Source organism: Mus musculus, chromosome 1 (assembly GCF_000001635.26).
Source record: "Mus musculus strain C57BL/6J chromosome 1, GRCm38.p6 C57BL/6J".
NCBI classification, from domain to species: domain Eukaryota; kingdom Metazoa; phylum Chordata; class Mammalia; order Rodentia; family Muridae; genus Mus; species Mus musculus.
In genome coordinates, this window is record NC_000067.6 from 113694742 (window position 1) to 113707196 (window position 12455).

The following is a 12455-nucleotide window of genomic DNA, read 5'->3' on the forward strand; positions in this document are numbered from 1 at the left end:
CTAAACCATCAATGGGTAACCCATGTCTCTAGCTGGATATGGAACAGATGATTGCCTTATATGGCATCAATGGTAGGGGAGTTACTTGGTCCTGTGGAGGCTTGAGTCCCAGTGTTGGGAATGCTAGGACACTGAGGCATAAGTGAGTGGGCAGATGGGGGACCACCCTCATAAAGGTGGGGGAGGAGAGCAGGAATAGGGGGTTTGTGGAGGGGAAACAGGGAAGGGGTATACCATTTGAAATGTAAGTAAATAAAATAACCAATAAAATTATATATATATATATATATATATATATATATATATGGTCATAAAAGATTCACAATCTTCCAACACTAAAGCTAAACATACATGCTTTTTCTTGTTTTTTTTATGTGTATTTATTTTATTCTCAGATGAGTTAAATCATTTATGTTTCCTAAATACATAAATTATAATTCTCCTTACCACATTGCTCATAATTTTTTTGGTGATCCTTATCAGCTTGTATCAATTTTAGATTTAGCCATGTGACCAAACATACTTGATTTTTACCGTATATACTTTTAGTTGGCTGTGCTCAATTTCCTTTTCTGCACCTAGACTCCCCTTCCTTTGTGGGCTCACATCTGTTTCTGTTTTCACTTTACTGCTATTTATCTCTTTAAATATTTACTGCTTTGATATATTTATTTAATTTGCAGCTTCTGTGCCTTCCTCACTGTTATTTTGACAAGTAAATAAAACATTGGAAACATGTAACCTCAAAACATAATGAGTGGTTCTCATTTTAATCCATTTCTTCAAAAAAATAAATACTTCATCATGCAAATAAAACATTCCAGTGTGCGAGATTTCAAAGTTTCCATATTTCATTTCACTTCAACATTTATAATAGGTATGCATGCAGAGAGTAAGCTGAATGCTAAAAGTGTCCTGGTTGCTAGCTTCTGGTACAAATAGTAATGGTGATTGTATCCACAGTTCCTTGAAAGTAGAGTTCAGACACTAATGTAAAACACAATGGCAGTGACATATTACATGTTAAGTGACTAGAACATTTGTTGGGCATCATAATCAGAGTTAGTGAGACAGCTTGAGGTCACTGAAAACTTATGACTTCTACCCTTCTTTGTACTCAGCCTGTTGTTTAAACCAATTTTGAGAGAACAATGAAAAGTTTAACCTTACTTGCCTTAGATTTTCCATGTATACAGTTTTTATAACCTAAGCTAATGCATGCTGTGATTTTTATATTATATACCCTTCCATGACCCTGTCATAAGAGTAACATATGCATGTTTGTGTGTTATAATAGTTGTCTGTTGGAAAGCAATATTACAAAATGGATAACCACTATAAATGTTGGATTAATCATAGAGCTTGGAAGCATTGGTTTGTTATTTAGGTCAGTTGGAATCAGTGATTTAATCAATTGTAAAACTCTGTTAAAGATTTCTGCAAACTATTCCTCATTTCTTCCCACAATGATGTTTTCTATGCGATTTAGTAGAGGAGAAAACAAAGTCTTTTGTTAGTAACAAACAGAAATGTACAGACACACAGCCAAGGACAGACTGTTCCACAAGATAGCATTCAGGTAGTCAAAGATTGGAATTCTGATGGGGTTGAAAACTACATAGTCTTCCAGCCAACCCAGACTTTTTAATTTGAAAGGAATGATTTGAGTGGATGGTTTTCTTTTTTTTTCTTTTTTTTTTCCATTTTTTATTAGGTATTTCGCTCATTTACATTTGCAATGCTATACCAAAAGTCCCCCATAGCCACCCACCCCCTCTCCCCTACCCACCCACTCCCCTTTTATGGCCCTGGCGTTCCCCTGTACTGGGGCATATAAAGTTTGCGTGTCCAATGGGCCTCTCTTTCCAGTGATGGCCGACTAGGCCATCTTTTGATGCATATGCAGCTAGAGTCAAGAGCTCCGGGGTACTGGTTAGTTCATAATGTTGTTCCACCTATAGGGTTGCAGATCCCTTTAGCTTCTTTGGTACTTTCTCTAGCTCCTTCATTGGGGGCCATGTGATCCATCCAATAGCCGACTGTGAGCATCCACTTCTATGTTTGCTAGGCCCAGGCATACACTGACAAGAGACAGCTATATCAGGGTCCTTTCAGCATAATCTTGCTAGTGTATGCAATGGTGTCAGCATTTGGAAGCTGATTATGGGATGGATCCCCGGATATGCTAGTGTCTACATGGTCCATCCTTTTATCTCAGCTCCAAACTTTGTCTCTGTAACTCCTTCCAAGGGTGTTTTGTTCCCACTTCTAAGGAGGGGCATAGTGTTCACACTTCAGTCTTCATTTTTCTTGAGTTTCATGTGTTTAGGAAATTGTATCTTATATCTTGGGTATCTTAGGTTTTGGGCTAATATCCACTTATCAGTGAGTACATATTGTGTGAGTTCCTTTGTGAATGTGTTACCTCACTCAGGATGATGCCCTCCAGGTCCATCCATTTGGCTAGGAATTTCATAAATTCATTCTTTTTAATAGCTGAGTAGTACTCCATTGTGTAGATGTACCACATTTTCTGTATCCATTCCTCTGTTGAGGGGCATCTGGGTTCCTTCCAGCTTCTGGCTATTATAAATAAGGCTGCTATGAACATAGTGGAGCATGTGTCCTTCTTACCAGTTGGGGCATCTTCTGGATATATGCCCAGGAGAGGTATTGCTGGATCCTCCGGTAGTACTATATCCAGTTTTCTGAGGAACCGCCAGACTGATTTCCATAGTGGTTGTACAAGCCTGCAATCCCACCAACAATGGAGGAGTGTTCCTCTTTCTCCACATCCACGCCAGCATCTGCTGTCACCTGAATTTTTGATCTTAGCCATTCTGACTGGTGTGAGGTGGAATCTCAGGGTTGTTTTGATTTGCATTTCCCTGATGATTAAGGATGTTGAGCATTTTTTCAGGTGCTTCTCTGCCATTCGGTATTCCTCAGGTGAGAATTCTTTGTTCAGTTCTGAGCCCCATTTTTTAATGGGGTTATTTGATTTTCTGAAGTCCACCTTCTTGAGTTCTTTATATATGTTGGATATTAGTCCCCTATCTGATTTAGGATAGGTAAAGATCCTTTCCCAATCTGTTGGTGGTCTTTTTGTCTTATTGATGGTGTCTTTTGCCTTGCAGAAACTTTGGAGTTTCATTAGGTCCCATTTGTCAATTCTCGATCTTACAGAGCAAGCCACTGCTGTTCTGTTCAGGAATTTTTCCCCTGTACCCATATCTTCAAGGCTTTTCCCCACTTTCTCCTCTATAAGTTTCAGTGTCTCTGGTTTTATGTGAAGTTCCTTGATCCACTTAGATTTGACCTTAGTACAAGGAGATAAGTATGGATCGATTCGCATTCTTCTACATGATAACAACCAGTTGTGCCAGCACCAATTGTTGAAAATGCTGTCTTTCTTCCACTGGATGGTTTTAGCTCCCTTGTCGAAGATCAAGTGACCATAGGTGTGTGGGTTCATTTCTGGGTCTTCAATTCTATTCCATTGGTCTACTTGTCTGTCTCTATACCAGTACCATGCAGTTTTTTATCACAATTGCCCTCTAGTAAAGCTTTAGGTCAGGCATGGTGATTCCACCAGAGGTTCTTTTATCCTTGAGAAGAGTTTTTGCTAGAGTGGATGATTTTCAGATGCCATTTTATCTAAAGCCAAGACATAGCCAGATGCAGAACTATAGTCTTTTAAGTAAGGATAGATGACAGAGGTTCTATTTAATTAACAAAGAAGATGGACTGGGTGTTAGGTCTCTCGTACTTTATAAATTACAAAATAGTAATAGTTACATTCAATTATATCTGAGATAAAATAGTCATTTATCTGGACAGAAGTGGGAAATGCTGAGGATAGCCATGGGGCTAATTATATTTGATATTAATTCTGTTCTTCTAGGAAGGGTTGTGATCGAGGAATGAGTCAGCACGCCGGTGATTTCCTGTAAACCTTCTTCTTACCTTAATTTGTAAAAGAAAGAAGAGCTGATGATTGGGCAGATAAAGGGAAGGTGGAGAGGAAGGTAAGGAGAAGGAAGAAGGAGAAAATGAAAGAGGAAGAGGGTGCAGAGGAGGAGGAAGAAGAAAACGGGAGCAGAAGCACATGGCCTGCAGAAACCTTAAGTTCTAAGGGATCTCATAGATGGGAAAAATGGTAATGTAGTGGTAGATCTGCCCAATTTGGTGCACAGAATGGATTCATATTAATTGAGTCGTGTTTTCCTTGCCAGGGCATGTTTGGGTTGGAGATTTACCCCAACTCAGATAGGCAAAGATTCAGAAAGTTATGTTGCTATTAATGTTGGTGCAGTTATTGTTCTTGTGTTGTGGTAAATCTCCAACCCAAATATGCCCTGGCAATGAAAACACAACTCAGATAATATGAATGCATGCTGTGTGCCTAGATTGGGCAGATCTACTGCTACACTACCATCTTCCCTATCTCTGAGACCCCTTAGAACTTGAGGTTTCTCTAGGCCCTGTGCTTCTTCTCTGCTTTTCTTATTAATCCTCCTCTGTGTCCTTTCCCTCTCCCATTTTCTCCTTCTTCTCTCTCTCCACCTTCCGCTCCAAGTTCCCTTTATCTGCTCAATCATCAGCTCTCCTTTATTTCACAAGTTAAGGTGGGAAGCAGGTTTACAGAAAATCAACTGAGTGCTGACTAATTTCTTGTTCAAAGCTCCTAACAGGAGAACAGAATTAACATCCACAACAGTTGTTATTGTTATTTTATTATATTTACTGACTTGATTCGATCTGCAGCCTTTAGACATTCCTGGGGAGAAATGGACACATGTGCAGCCACTAGCTGAGATGATACTTCTTCCTTGATGTTACTCTCTCTATGTTTTGTACTGGATGGGATCAGAACATGGAGTTGTATAATGCCTATATCCAAGAAACAGACTAAATCACAGGTACATTCTCCCAGCAGCAACTTGATCCTGATACCACAGTGAGGTACTTCTTTACTCAATTTCATTCTTCCTTTTGTATAGTTCTCCAGGTTTCTCCTGTGAGGAAATATCTCCTCCCATGTTCCTTCTGATCCTATCCACAGTATCAGTTTCCTTTGCTCCTGAAAGAGAACAATTCACATCAGGACTCAGGTAGAGTGGGCAAGCAGTCAGGGTTTATGTTTTAACAGAGGTAAGACAGTGAATCAGAAAGTAAAGTGTACAGAATGTAGAGTGGATCCAGATGAGCAGCATGGCAAGTTGCTGTCTCTAGTATCTGGACTTAGAAGTCTCACAATAGGCACAGGATATCTTAGAATCTATTCTTACCCATAATTCAGTCAATTACATTTAGACATATTAGATCCAGAAATGTTCATAAATGTGAAACTTCAAACAAAATGAGACATATAAGGGCAATGATGACTCATCAAGGAGAGGCTCCCTAGGATCCAGGTAGAGTTAAATTCATTTTTTTACCCTGTCTCATATTTCTTCTATTTAGTTCAGATCACTCATAGTTATCTTCCTCAGTGTTCCTAATTCCACTTAAATAATATTTTTAAATTGATTTTGTGAGTGCATATGTTAGGGTGCTTATGCATGTGTGCATGTATGTATGTGCAGTGTGGGTATGTATGTATGTATGTATGTATGTATATGTATGTATGTTCATGGAGGCCAGAAGAAGGCATTCTATGCCCAGGAGCTAAAGGTTAAGTGGTTTGGAGCCAACCAACCTTGAGGCTGGGAACCAAACTTAGGTCCTCTATAAGAGAATAAGAACTCTTTTGAGCTGTCTCCCCAGGCTCCAACCCCACATTGTTTTAACCTTAATATTAATTTTAAATGCCATATCTGTCCTCAAAGCTAATTGCAGTCAAGTGGATAAGTACTGTAAAGAGAGGAATGGGGGTGTGGGGGGGTAGATGGCCAACAAGAGGAGTGAGGAAGGAACAAGGAGAATTTCAGAGGATGGAGGCAAGACGGGAGATGGGCAACAGAACTTCCCAGAATAACATTTGGGCACAGGTAGTTAAGAAAACCTAAGGAGACTCTTGTTTCGCAAAAGAAGCTAAACCTAGACTCTCACTGAGCAGCTGCAGATGTGGAGAAGCCTCTGGGGCTTTGGAGCCCACAGGCTGTATTCCTTTCCACCAAGATAAAACACTTGCATGGCTGAAAGAGATTCTTTCCCTCACCCAGTAATCTGACACATTAAGGCTTCCACAGATGTTTCATCAATGCAAAAGAAGGCATTGTGGCCTGTGATTTAAGCATTAGCATCTTCATGTTATTTTTATGATCATGAAATTTAATTTAGTTTTCATAGTAATGTTTCAGTAACATAGTTGTGAATGCCATTGGCTTCCTTTTTATTTCAAGGAAAAATGATATCCAAAGACTTGCACTGTATAAAGATTACAAGTTGGGTTCTGAGGTGGGGCCAAGTTGTTAAGTTTTCGGAGTTAAAAGATTTGTTCAATTTCGCACAGAGATACCTTCTCAGAGTAAAGGCATAGGACAAAAGCATTGCCATGAAGTGATTTTCCTTAACAGACTTTGGGCCTTTATTCAGGCTGGTTCTGATGTGGTTCTGATGAGTAACAAGATGCCAAGTCACATGTCAACTTCTGGATCATCTTCTTTTTGACTGGATGGAAAGTCTGAGCTGAGGCTGCCGGGTTGGAAACACACTATCTGCTGGTAGAAGAGGTCCTTCTCTGCCAGGGACTTTTCCTTGCTCACTGCAGACAGGTGCTTGGGTTCCTCCTGCTCACAGCTCTATGTGAACACATGAGTAGAGAGGTGACTTTTCCAGGGGCCTTGGGGACCGTGTTTGAAAATGTAACTAGGGACTCCCCAAAGTGGTATTCTTAACAAGAAAAACTACCTAAAAGCAGTGAAAAAAGAATTCATTGGGGTTGCTGTGTGAGGGGTCTATTGAATGCATCCTGTCATTGGGTGTGCCTAACGTTTTGACATTAAAATTCTAGCATTGTATTTGGTCTTGTAAAGATTATATGCCCCAGTACAGGGGAATGCCAGGGCCAGGAAGCAGGAGTGGGTGGGTTGGGATCAGGGCGGGGGAAGTGTATAGTGGACTTTCGGATAGCATTTGAAATGTAAATGAAGAAAATATCTAATAAAAATTGTTAAAAAAATTCTAGCATTGTAACTTTACAGTGCTGTGTTGGGCTGCACTTATAGCTAACTAGCCTGCATCTTTGTGGCCTGCATGCTGTGGATTCTACAAGTCTGACAGTATAGGAAAAGTGAGTGAACTTCAAGGGTCAGAGGAATTAAGGCACAAGACAAACTCAATTGAGGATATAATTAGAAAACCACGGAAAAGTGAAAATTCCCTCAAGTAAAACAAAGCTAATTGAAATGTCAACAGCATCAACTTATATTCACAGAAAGCCAGTGTCCCATCTATGTCCTAAGAGCCTGGCTGGAAACCATCGCGGTGATGTACACTTCCTTAATTGGGTAAGACACTGATTCAGATAATGTCTTTCCAGCATAAATTAAATAAAAGCAAAGTATTTTAACCTAGGTGGTTTGATGATAAGAATGCCTCTGAGGGGGTAATTGGAAGAGGTAGGATTTGTCTTCACCTCATTGGTTTCCTCTAATCAAAAATCAAACCCTGTTAAGGTTTTCATCTGCAGAACCTGAGGGGATCCAAGCTTGAAGTTTACAGAATCCTCAGAGTCATCAGTCTCCCAAACATTCCAGGACCTGAGGAGAGAGAGGTAGCCCAAAGAGGAGAAGATATGTACAGGGGAGGAAGATAGAGAGGAAAAGTAAGGCAAGAGAAGAATAAGAGAGAGGAGTGGGGAGAGGAAAGGAGAGAAGAGAGAAGAATGGGAGAGACAGGAAATGAGAGAGGAGAATGGCTGAGAGGTTGGGGGAGAGAATTGGGGAAAGGAGAGAGGAGAATTCAAAGGGGAGAAGTGGGGAGTGAGGAGAATGGGAAAAGGAGAAGGAGACAAAAGAGAATAGAAGGAGGAGGAGGAGGAGGAGGAGGAGGAGGAGGAGAAGGAGAGAGGGAAAGGGGAGATAAGAGAAGATGTCACCCACTTCCCTCATCATATTCCAAGGACCTCATCCCCTTCCACCACCATGCTGGGGGTGTCTCAACAGGTTCATTTAAGACAATACAGACAAACCTCATTTGTAGCTTCTGGGGTTTCTAAACACCCATCTGTCCATAACAACATGAAACCATAGAAAGAAACATGGATCTTCACTCACTGTGATATTTATCGACTAACAAGAAATAAGAGCACATCCCATGAAGGGAGGTGAACCATACTTTATTCATCAAGCAGTAAACTTTTAACCATAACACCAAACTTGGATTAAGAAGGGATAGAGGCCCTTGAAGTTCAAAGCTTGGTCTTACTTCTTGTGCTGTTTTCTGCTTCTAAATCTGCCCAGGAAGAACTAAATTTCTGTGTCTCATCCCTCACTTCCTTGTTGTCTTAGTTTTCACTTGTTACTGTGATAAAAATATCTGGACAAAAATCTTCTTAAGGGAGAAAGGTTTCATCCATACTGCATTTCCCAGTTATAGTTCATTATTGAAGGGAATTCAGGACACGAAGTCAAAGCTCCTACCTACAATTTAATTTGGATTCCCACCTCAATTAACCCAATCTAGAAGCTCTTTCCATGACATTGCCAGAGGTTTATCTACTAGGTGAATCTGTATACTGTCATGTTGTCAAATAAGATTCTCTATCACTGACAGGTTTCACACTTCATTCAGGTCTAAGGGCACCTGACCTATGTAAGGGTACCCTCCTTACAAGGACTAGTAATAAAATGCAAAATATAGTGTCTGACCCTGAGCTTGTGCCAGGATATAGTGAATTGCTTGATGACAAGGGCACTGATAAACCAGCCAGACTGGTGCATATGGAACAATACTTAATGGGGTGTGGATGCTTAGGGTTCTGAGTCTGGAAGCCTGCCCGGCCAGCCACTCTGACCTGCAAAACCACAGACCCAATTGAGTGTGTAGGATTTGGGATAAATGGAGCTTTTATCATGGGAATGTGGGTGGAAATGTTGCCACTGACTCTTCTATAATGGCTTTTTTTTCTATAATGGCTTTTTATTAACCAGCACTTTACAATATGATAGCTATTGAATTAGACATCCATTAGCTTCCACTCCCTCGGGAAGAAGGATGCTGTCCTGAATCTTTGCAGACTGAGAGAGCCAAGAGGAATAACAGAAACCATAAAGATGGAAGACCTGCTCACTAAGGGTTGCTTACAAGCTGAGTCACTTCCCTTAGCAAAGAGGAACTTACAAGTCACAAAGAAAGAGTCCCTCTCCTTAAGAGTATGTATCCTTCTCTGAAGATCACCATGTTTAAAATGGTCCCCAGGACTGAAATCCTTTTCTGCACCTTTGGATCCCTTTGTGTTTGAAGAGGAAAGTCTTATGTTTGCAATTTTGTTCTCTAGTTTTAGACTCTCTGTGTGTTACAATAAGTGCATACAGTGTTAAACAAGTGTTTTTCTTGCAGGGCAAGCCATCCTTTTTAGGGTCAGCTTGATCAGACTTGGTGTAATCCAGAGCAGCTGAGCTCTTAGCTATTCTGGAATGCATCTCTCTCTCTCTCTCTCTCTCTCTCTCTCTCTCTCTCTCTCTCTCTCTCTCTCTCTCTCTCTCTCTCCTTTCCTCCATCCTTCCCTCCCTCTCCCCCCCTCAATGAGTAGGAAACACCTTTGACCTAGTGCTGGAGTGGCAGAGACAGGAGGATACTTGGAGATCTCTGGTTAGGCTGTCTAGCCTATTTTGTTATGTTCAGGTTTCTGAGAGATTCTCTCAGGAATAAGGTGGATGATTCCTGAGGAGTGATACCTGAGGTTGACCTCTGACCTCCACATGCTGGTAAATATATGTGCACATCCACCTCAACACTTAGACTTAACATTTAGTTTTGACAAATACAAAAAATAGAAATCAAGTTTTACATCCAAACAAACTAGAAAATAATGAGTTTTCTAATGAATTGCATCCAAACATCTTAGGAAAGGGAATATTTTTTATTTGTGTGAGTATCATCCTGGATTGGTGAGGCAGGGCAAAGTGTTGAGGATGGTAATGTGGTGGCTGAGCTCAGAAGTACTTTCTGGGCTCATTACTAGCATACACTACTCTTGGCTCTTGGCGAAGCCCCATAAGCCCATGCCTCTTACATACCTTTAGATGGTGAGCCCATGTATTTCATCAGTATGTGAGGTTCCTCCCTCATGAGGACCCACAGATAGTAGGGATAAGTCAAAAGAGGGACATCCATGGTAGCTCTATACACTACTTTTGTTGCTGTGAAGAAATACCTTTGGTGAAGTATGCTCTTGTACTGATATATGTAGGGATTTCAGACAAAGCCATGAGGTGACCTCTTGAATTTCAAGGTCATCTTGAATCTCAATTGCTTCATGTCTGGATATATAACCATGTTGCTGGGGTGTCACCATACAAGCTGAGATAGTATGGATGTTCTTAGGGGCAGCTGTATTCAGAGAGGATCCTTAGCAAGGGGGTATCTTCTTTAGACCTAAACTTAAAATGAGCTGGGTTCTTCCCCCACTTGTACCTGTTCTCAGGCATCCCCTCAACCTCCCATGAATTATACCCACCAAAGTAAGTCTGAAGTTGCTTCGACATCCATTCCTAGCCATCACTAGCTTCCATGACCACAACCCATGCCCAATAGGATCAAGAGAAAAGGTCATTTTGGGGGCCATCTCACATAGTTTGAATTCTTTCAAAATTTGGGCCCAGTTTTGCTTAGGTCTCTTGTTTCCTGCATATGGATGTTTAGTATCTCAATCACACTCATCTCCAAATGAATAAAGCAGTTGAGTACCTAAAACTGATTATTTACAGCTGAAATCCCAGAATACAAGGTCAGACAGTGGGAGAAAATGAAAGGAAGTCCCTATAAGAGGGTTCTTTCCCCAAATAGTCCTTAAATGACGCATTATTCAAGAATCACTTGATAAAATTCAAGAACATTTGCAGTATTTTTCATTGGGATTAATAATTTATTAATGTTTAATATTTCACAATAGTGAAACAGAACATTACATGAAAATGTCATATCTGCTAAAATAAGCATAATGAAATGTGAGTCACTGGGCAATGCTGGGTATCAGAGGCTACCCTGCCCATCCAAGATCAGAATGCAAAGCAGAAGTCCTCTGCCTGTAAGCTCCCCCAAGGCTCCTTGAACTCATGCCTGGGAATGATATGAGTTTGGTTGAACAGCACTATTTGCATATGGAAGTATCCAACCATGCCACATATTTCTATTCTCTTGAGTTTCTCAACTGTGTATGCCTGAAACGTCTATCACTAGAACATCTTGTTTTCTCTATGAAAAAAAAAATGTGGCTCTAAGATAACAAATCCAAATTTGATTTAAGGTTCCTTTCCTCTCTGCATGTCTCTGTCTCTTTCTCTGCACACACATGGAATGTGAAGGCATATGTGTGCTTGTGCATGCAGAAGCCAGAATCCAATACTGGATCTCTTTTCTAAGGTGTCACCAACTTTTCTACTAATTCTGGGGACAGTCGCTGTCTTTCACTGGCCTGAAACCAGGCACATAACTTAATCTGACTGGCCAGTGAGCCTTGTGGTCTGTTTGTCTCTACCTCCAACAGTTGGATTACAAATATGCACCAATATGCCCAGCTTTTGTTTTTTGTGGTGTTCTGAGAGAATTAGCTCAGGTCCTCATGCTTGCAAAGCAAGAACTTTACCAAATAAACTTTTTCTTTGTTTTATTCTACATATTTATATGTATAATTCATGAATAACTTACAAAAATCAATGAGAGAAAACTTTTTAAATTTTTATTTATTACTGTCATAATAAATATGTGCCTGTGTGTTTGGGTGAACATGTGTGCATTTGTATAGTGTGTGTGTATGTACACCTATCATGCTACATATGTGGATATCAGAGGACAGCTTAATGGACTCAGTTCTCATTCCATATTTATGGGGTTCAGGGGTCCAACTCAGGTCTCCAGACTTGCTGACCAAGCACCTTACCAATAACTGACTTTCTAGCTTTTTTTTTGAGTAGGTAGCAAAACTATTTCTTTTATTATTATTATTTCATATTTTCCTCAATTACATTTCCAATGCTATCCCAAAAGTCGCCCATACCCTCCCCTCCACTTCCCTACCCACCCATTCCCATTTTTTTGGCCCTGGCATTCCCCTGTACTGGGGCATATAAAGTTTGCAAGTCCAATGGGCCTCTCTTTCCAGTGATGGCCGACTAGACCATCTTTTGATACATATGCAGCTGGAGTCAAGAGCTCTGGGGGGTACTGCTTAGTTCATAATGTTGTTCAACCTATAGGGTTGCAGATCCCTTTAGCTCCTTGGGTACTTTCTCTAGCTCCTCCTTTGGGGGCCTTGTGATCCATCCAATAGCTGCCTGTGAGCATCC